Below are 7,725 nucleotides of genomic sequence, written 5' to 3'. Positions count from 1 at the left end.
TGCAACTCATCTCCCGCTTCTATTGGTGGCCGACTCTGGAGACGGATGTTGGGGACTTTGTGCGAGCCTGCACTATCTGTGCCCGGGATAAGACTCCTCGCCAGAAGCCCGCTGGTTTTCTTCATCCTCTGCCTGTCCCCGAACAGCCTTGGTCTCTGATTGGTATGGATTTTATTACTGATTTACCCCCTTCCCGTGGCAACACCGTTATTTGGGTGGTCGTTGATCGATTCTCCAAAATGGCACATTTCATCCCTCTTCCTGGTCTTCCTTCTGCGCCTCAGTTGGCTAAACAATTTTTTGTACACATTTTTCGTCTTCACGGGTTGCCTACCCAGATTGTCTCGGATAGAGGGGTCCAATTCGTGTCTAAATTCTGGAGGGCTCTCTGTAAACAACTCAAGATTAAATTAAATTTTTCCTCTGCATATCATCCCCAGTCCAATGGACAAGTAGAAAGAATTAACCAGATCCTGGGTGATTATTTGCGACATTTTGTTTCCTCCCGCCAGGATGACTGGGCAGATCTCCTTCCATGGGCCGAATTTTCGTATAACTTCAGGGTCTCTGAATCTTCCTCCAAATCCCCATTTTTCGTGGTGTACGGCCGTCACCCTCTTCCCCCCCTCCCTACCCCCTTGCCCTCTGGTCTGCCCGCTGTGGATGAAATTTCTCGTGACCTTTCCATTATATGGAGAGAGACCCAAAATTCTCTCTTACAGGCTTCTTCACGCATGAAGAGGTTCGCGGATAAGAAAAGAAGAGCTCCCCCCGTTTTTTCCCCTGGAGACAAGGTATGGCTCTCCGCTAAATATGTCCGCTTCCGTGTCCCTAGCTACAAGTTGGGACCACGCTATCTTGGTCCTTTCAAAATTTTGTGTCAAATTAATCCTGTCTCTTATAAACTTCTTCTTCCTCCTTCTCTTCGTATCCCTAATGCCTTTCACGTCTCTCTTCTCAAACCACTCATCCTCAACCGTTTTTCTCCCAAATCTGTTCCTCCCACTCCTGTTTCCGGCTCCTCGGACGTCTTCTCGGTCAAGGAAATTTTGGCTGCCAAAAAGGTCAGAGGGAAAAATTTTTTTTTAGTAGACTGGGAGGGTTGTGGTCCTGAAGAGAGATCCTGGGAACCTGAGGACAACATCCTTGACAAAAGTCTGCTCCTCAGGTTCTCAGGCTCCAAGAAGAGGGGGAGACCCAAGGGGGGGGGTACTGTTACGCCGAGCGCTCCGGGTCCCCGCTCCTCCCCGGAGCGCTCGCTTCACTCCCTCCGCTGCAGCGCTCCGGTCACGTCCTCTGACCCGGGGCGCTGCGATCCTGCTGCCAGCCGGGATGCGATTCGCGATGCGGGTAGCGCCCGCTCGCGATGCGCACCCCGGCTCCCCTACCTGACTCGCTCCCCGTCTGTTCTGTCCCGGCGCGCGCGGCCCCGCTCCCTAGGGCGCGCGCGCGCCGGGTCTCTGCGATTTAAAGGGCCACTGCGCCGCTGATTGGCGCAGTGGTTCCAATTAGGGTTTTCACCTGTGCACTTCCCTATATTACCTCACTTCCCTTGCACTCCCTTGCCGGATCTTGTTGCCTTAGTGCCAGTGAAAGCGTTCCTTGTGTGTTCCTTGCCTGTGTTTCCAGACCTTCTGCCGTTGCCCCTGACTACGATCCTTGCTGCCTGCCCCGACCTTCTGCTACGTCCGACCTTGCTTCTGCCTACTCCCTTGTACCGCGCCTATCTTCAGCAGCCAGAGAGGTGAGCCGTTGCTAGTGGATACGACCTGGTCACTACCGCCGCAGCAAGACCATCCCGCTTTGCGGCGGGCTCTGGTGAAAACCAGTAGTGGCTTAGAACCGGTCCACTAGCACGGTCCACGCCAATCCCTCTCTGGCACAGAGGGTCCACTACCTGCCAGCCGGCATCGTGACAACAGGTTAACCCTTTAACAGTAGATTAAACAGACTCTGCAACAACAACAGTTCAGCTTTAGAAGATAGGTGTATTGTCTGCTTCTTAGGATCCAGGTAATCTCAAACATATTAATGTTGAGCCTTGAACTATGGGGTGGTTGGTTCTTTGTACTAAAAATACCAGCAGTTAAAGGGGTAGTTTAGACAACAACTTTTTAGACAGGTATAGGGGATAAATGTCTGATTCTGGAAGGCCCCACGGCTGGAGCCTGTCCTATTTATCCATCCTCGGAGCAGTGCGGCAACCCACCATCCAGGACAAACCCAAGTGATGGCTTGCTCAGTCAATCAACAGCCACAGTGATGCCCCACCTCTGCTGGTGATTGGCTGATCACTTGTGCTTGTCATGAAGGTGGGGGCTGCTCTGCAACAAGGACGGGTATGTAGGACAGGCACCATACAAGAGATCGCAGGGGGCACCAGCAGTGTCGCAATCTGACACTTATCCCCTATCTGGAGGGACAAATCGTGGTGTGAATGAGGCCTAAAAGGTCCCTAGAGCATTTAACATTCAAGGATTGTGGTATAATGACAAACAGTCCTAGGACATTCCAGAAAAAACAAAAACAAGAAAACCTCATGACACTGCCTTCACCAGCCTGTTGAATCCTAACAGTATACTTCATGGGATATGGACTCATGCTGTTTATGCCAGATGTGGAATCTATAATCGGTTTAGTTCAGAGGGAAATAGGACTTTTCACTCCAGAATACATTATGCCATGTGTCCAAAGGCTAATAGTGACCTCTTTCCTTCGACTATGCAAGGCATTATTTTGGCTATTGAATTCTTAGTTAAAGCAAGGTACACCACATAATTATTGTGGAGATTTGTTTAACTTGCCAGGTGCTGTACCGCTGGGTCAGTTGGTCCACTGTGGTAAGTCATTGCTGAGATACCAACCTTGCTACCCAAAGCTTGCCTTTTGGATTAATCACACATGGCCTGTTGCTGTGTTGGATGTCTCTGCTTTGTTGGATGTATATCCATGATTCAGCCAGAAATAGTACACTCTAAAACTCAGCAGCGGTTTTTAAAAATATTGGTATGATACCTTCAAGGCCCAACAATCAAGTCACCATGTTTACCTAGGACTGGTAAGCATTACAGTCTGCTGTGCAGAGGAGAGGTCAACACATTATTTATGAGCAGCTTGTGTGACGAGGCCGACATGTGGAATTGGGTTATTGGTCACATGATGTCAGGCACCAGCTGTTCCTATTGGAGTGATCATTGTGTAAAATGGGCCATGTCCATAGATTGCATTGACTAATGGACCACAATGCAATAGTCACACATGAAGAACCTAATCTTATACGATCCAAACATTATGCATTAAGGACATGTACTGTAGTCTACTGTAGTCTTCTAGTAGTTTGGTCAATGTTTGGGATTAGTATTTGTAAGCCAAAATAAGTAGTGGTGCCCAGCTTTCCATTGTAATTTATTTCCCATTTATGTTTTACTGATGGATAAAACGGACCAGAAAGCTACTGTGTGAAAGTGGCCTTTGGGTGATTTTGTAGAATAAACCAAAAACGTTCTATGCTGTAAAAAAATTGATTAAGTAGAACCGTGGGAGTTTTGTGTTAAAACAGTCCTTACTGACATAAAACTACTGATCTAGAGGTTAGATAATCTGGGCAAAAACCAAAAAGTTTCAAATACTGCTTGTACCTATCTTAACTATAATATTAAAGTGGATGTGACAGTTCTCCTATGCAGCATGGGTCCTGAGGTCAGCATGGGATAGAGAAGACAATGAACTGTGTAAGGTACAGAAAAGCAAGACCCCAATACAAGCAGCATTTTTATATGAATAAACGGAATCAATTCATAGACTTCTACAACTATATAGCCAGAGCTCTATAGCTCTATCTTGTCCTGCGATAAGAGATGTGACAGAACTGCTTCAATGATAATTGAAGAAATAAAAAAGATTTGCAAATACAAATATTTTATAATGGCTTTATTTAAAAATGACAATGACAGCAACACATTCAGAAAAAAGCAACATTTTAGAGGCATTGGCACCATAACATGATTATTGCAACAGATGCAGATAATAGCAAATAATCTTTATTCAGATTTTTATTTTACAAATCCAGTACCTCGCAGTTCATTTTAAATTTAGGTTTCACAAAGAAAAATTCCTATACCTTTAAGTAAAATAAAACATGAATTTAATCCCGAGCTTCCCCTTCCTGGTTGCTTTCCTCTTTTTACTCATTCTGACTCCCTTCCCTTTCCTACATCCCCCCTGCTTCTCCCTTGGTTCTTTCCCTTCTTTCTTGTCCTAGACTCCCTTACCTCCCTTCTTATTACGTTGCCCTTAGAGTGGCACTGGTAGAGACGTGTAATTCACCTTATGCCTTACTTTTATACGTGTCAAATGTTAATGACCACCATTTGAGACCCTGACCCCAGAAGGGTGTGTACTGCTGCTCTTTGTTGCTTTGCTACCGTGTAATGTCTCTACTGAGCCTGGAATGTTTACTCTCTGTTTCTGTTTTATAAAAACAATAAAAAGATGTTTGAATATAAAAACAAAAAGAAAACAAAAAAAAAAACAACATTAATTTAAGACACATATAAAACACTTATGTTTTTGTTTGTAAGATTTAAAACAAACGACAGACATTCATGTCAAAATATATTCTTTACACAAATTTACTTAACTGTGAGTAGATTTGCAAAATTATTCTTTCATTTTTGTTGGTTCTTATAGTCAAAAAGATATATTGTTGCTAATGTTAGAAATAGTTCAATGAATAAGGCTATGTTCATACTGCATGTTCTGTCAGTTCAGTATATGCACTGGATAAGTTCCCAGTCATATCTATAGGACCTCACTAAACCAATGTATGCCAAACGAGTATCCTACACCATTCAATAGAGACATCCAGAAATCTAAAAAACAGACAATAGGCCCCTTTCACACTATAAAGTTGGTCTGTTAAAAGACCCGTTATAAACTTCCTTTAGAAAAACCTTAAAACGGACGTTAAACGGCCGTTGCAAAATCCCATTAAAGTCTATAGGATTTTTTTGATTATCCGTTATGACCCGTTATAGCCCGTCATGAATAACAGACGTTATTTGTGACGGAAGAAAAAACGGCACATGCACTAATTTGCACTAATAAAGAAATGGGTAATTTAACGGCCATTACTTTTAACATTGAAGTCTATGGCAAATGGATGAGCTTTTATGTCACCCGTTTGCACCTGGTTTACAACATCAGCAGACTCCTGCAATGCTGAGGGACTACTACTACTCCCATCATGGAACAGACTTGTTTCCATGATGGGAGCAGTAATTCCCTGGCTGTGGGAGTCTGCTGGTGGCTGGGGAGGCTACATTAGCGTTTGCACTACAACCCCCGTCATGGAAAAGACTCTGTTCCATGATGGGGGTTGTAGTTCAGGGGCTGAGGGATTGATCGCATTGGGTCTCACTTCTGAGAACCGATGCAATTAGAAGTAATTAAACAGGGGAGCGGGTGGCATGCTGCGCTCCCCTGCGATGTACGATGTATTTTAAATTCCCCACCAGAAGCCCTGAATGGCCGGTACAGATGAGCCATTCAGGGCTCCTGGCGAGGTTTTTAAACTTCAGTGTGCCTTACTGTATAATCACATTCCCCCTTAAGTATATTCATTTTATTCCCCTCATGTGTATATGTATGATTCCCCCCCTGCGTGCTGCCTGGACATCTTCTCATCTTTTAGCACTGTCACAGCGCACAGCAGGGACATGCCATTCCATTCCCTGCTGCTCATCTCCGTATCTGACGGAAAGGAGCAGCGGAGAATGGAGGGACCTGTCTACCCTGTGCACTGTTATAGCGCTCTGTTCCCACCGCCGGTACCTAATCTGTACCCCTAATGCGCTGCCTCATTCATATATTTTCACCGCCGCCCGACATGTCCCCGCTGCTGCCCTGCTCCAAGAGCAATCAGAGCGCACAAGAGGTACGGAGATGAGCAGCAGGGAATGGAATGGCATGTCACTGCTGTGTGCTGTGACAGTGCTAGAAGATGACCGGGCAGCAGGCAGTGGGAAAATCATACATATACACATGGGGGGAATAAAATGAATATACTTAAGGGGGAATGTGATCATACAGTAAGGCACACTGAAGTTTAAAAACCCCGCCGGGAGCACTGAATTGCTCATCCGTACCGGCCATTCAGGGCTCCCGGCGGGAAATTAAACAATGAAAGTAAAATACATCTTACATCGCAGAGGAGCGCAGCATGCCACCCGCTCCCCTGTTTAATAACTTCTGATCGCATCGGATCTCAGAAGTGAGACCCGGTGCGATCATTCCCTCAGCCCCTGTACTACAACCGCTATCACGGAAGTAGTAGTACAAACACTAATGTAGACTCCTCAGCCACTGGCAGACTCCCGGGGAACTACTACTCCCATCATGAAAACAAGTCTGTTCCATGATGGGAGTAGTAGTAGTCCCGGCAGTGGGAGTCTTTAGGAAGAAGTGTTAAAACTGCCATACAGGACGGATGTTATAACGGGTCTTAACGGATGAATATGCCCGTAATTTTGAAAAATGTTATTCAGCCATTAGCACCCGTTATTTCATCCGTTATTATACATCCGTTTTTACACAGAAAACAGATGTTTTATAACGGATGAATACCCAGTGTGAAAGTAGCCTTATACAGTGGGAACCTGTGTGTAACATTAAAGTGCATATACAGTGCTATACAATCAGGGCCAGCCTTAGTTAAAATGACATCCTTTGTGGTATGGTATTTTCTCCACAACTACCATAGCATAGGGTTTCAAACCAGACCTTAAAGTGTTCAAAAATGAAAGAAAAGCACTCAGTTCTATTTCAATTGCTATATAAATAAACTAAATAAGCAGAATGTCATTTTAATTAAAAGTACATTTTAAATGTATTTTAATTTTATAGTGAAAAAAAAAGCACAAGTAATGTTTAAAAGGGATACTCTGTTGCTAGACATATTAACCCCCGCGATCTCTGTGCGGACACCTGGTGTTCTGAACATTATGTTCAGAACGCTGGGTTTGGGAGGCCGTGGTTGTGACATCATGCCATGCCCCCTCCACTCATGTCTATGAATTTGGGTTTCACGCCCCCTCCCATAGACATGGAGGGGACGTGACATCTCGAACACAACCTCCCAAACCCAACGTTCTGAAAATAATGTTCAGAATGCTGGGTGTCTGTACTGATCGTGGGGGTCCTGCCGCTGGAACCCCCAGGATCAGACATTTTATCCTCTATCCTATGGATAGGGGATAAAATGTCTACCAAAAGAGTACCCTGTTAAAGGGGATTATCCTCTGCAAACCACTTCATTGTGCTCTTCTAATAATGCCATGTTGTGGCGAGTCATTCATTGCAATGTCTGGTCACATAAATGCTATGACCACATTTCTAGTCCAGTCCAGACAGAAGTCCATGTATGCAGTGTGAATGTAGCCCTAAATGGTCAGTTGATGGCAGCAAAATCAGCAGGTTTGTCAACTACAATCTAATATGTACAGTCAGCTTAAGATCCTAAACTCCCAATACCGGAAGCTGCAGTCATCCAGAACTTAAAGGGGAACTCCGGTGAAAAAGATATTTTTTTTAAATCCACTGGTGCCAGAAAGTTAAATAGATTTGTAAATTACTTCTATTAAAAAATCGTAACCCTTGCAGTGCTTATCAGCTGCTGTATGCTCCACAGAAAGTTATTTTCTTTTTGAATGTATTTTCTGTCTGACC

The sequence above is a fragment of the Hyla sarda genome, chromosome 3 (genome assembly GCF_029499605.1).
Source record: "Hyla sarda isolate aHylSar1 chromosome 3, aHylSar1.hap1, whole genome shotgun sequence".
Lineage (NCBI taxonomy): Eukaryota > Metazoa > Chordata > Amphibia > Anura > Hylidae > Hyla > Hyla sarda.
Note: the sequence above shows the minus strand (reverse complement) of the source record.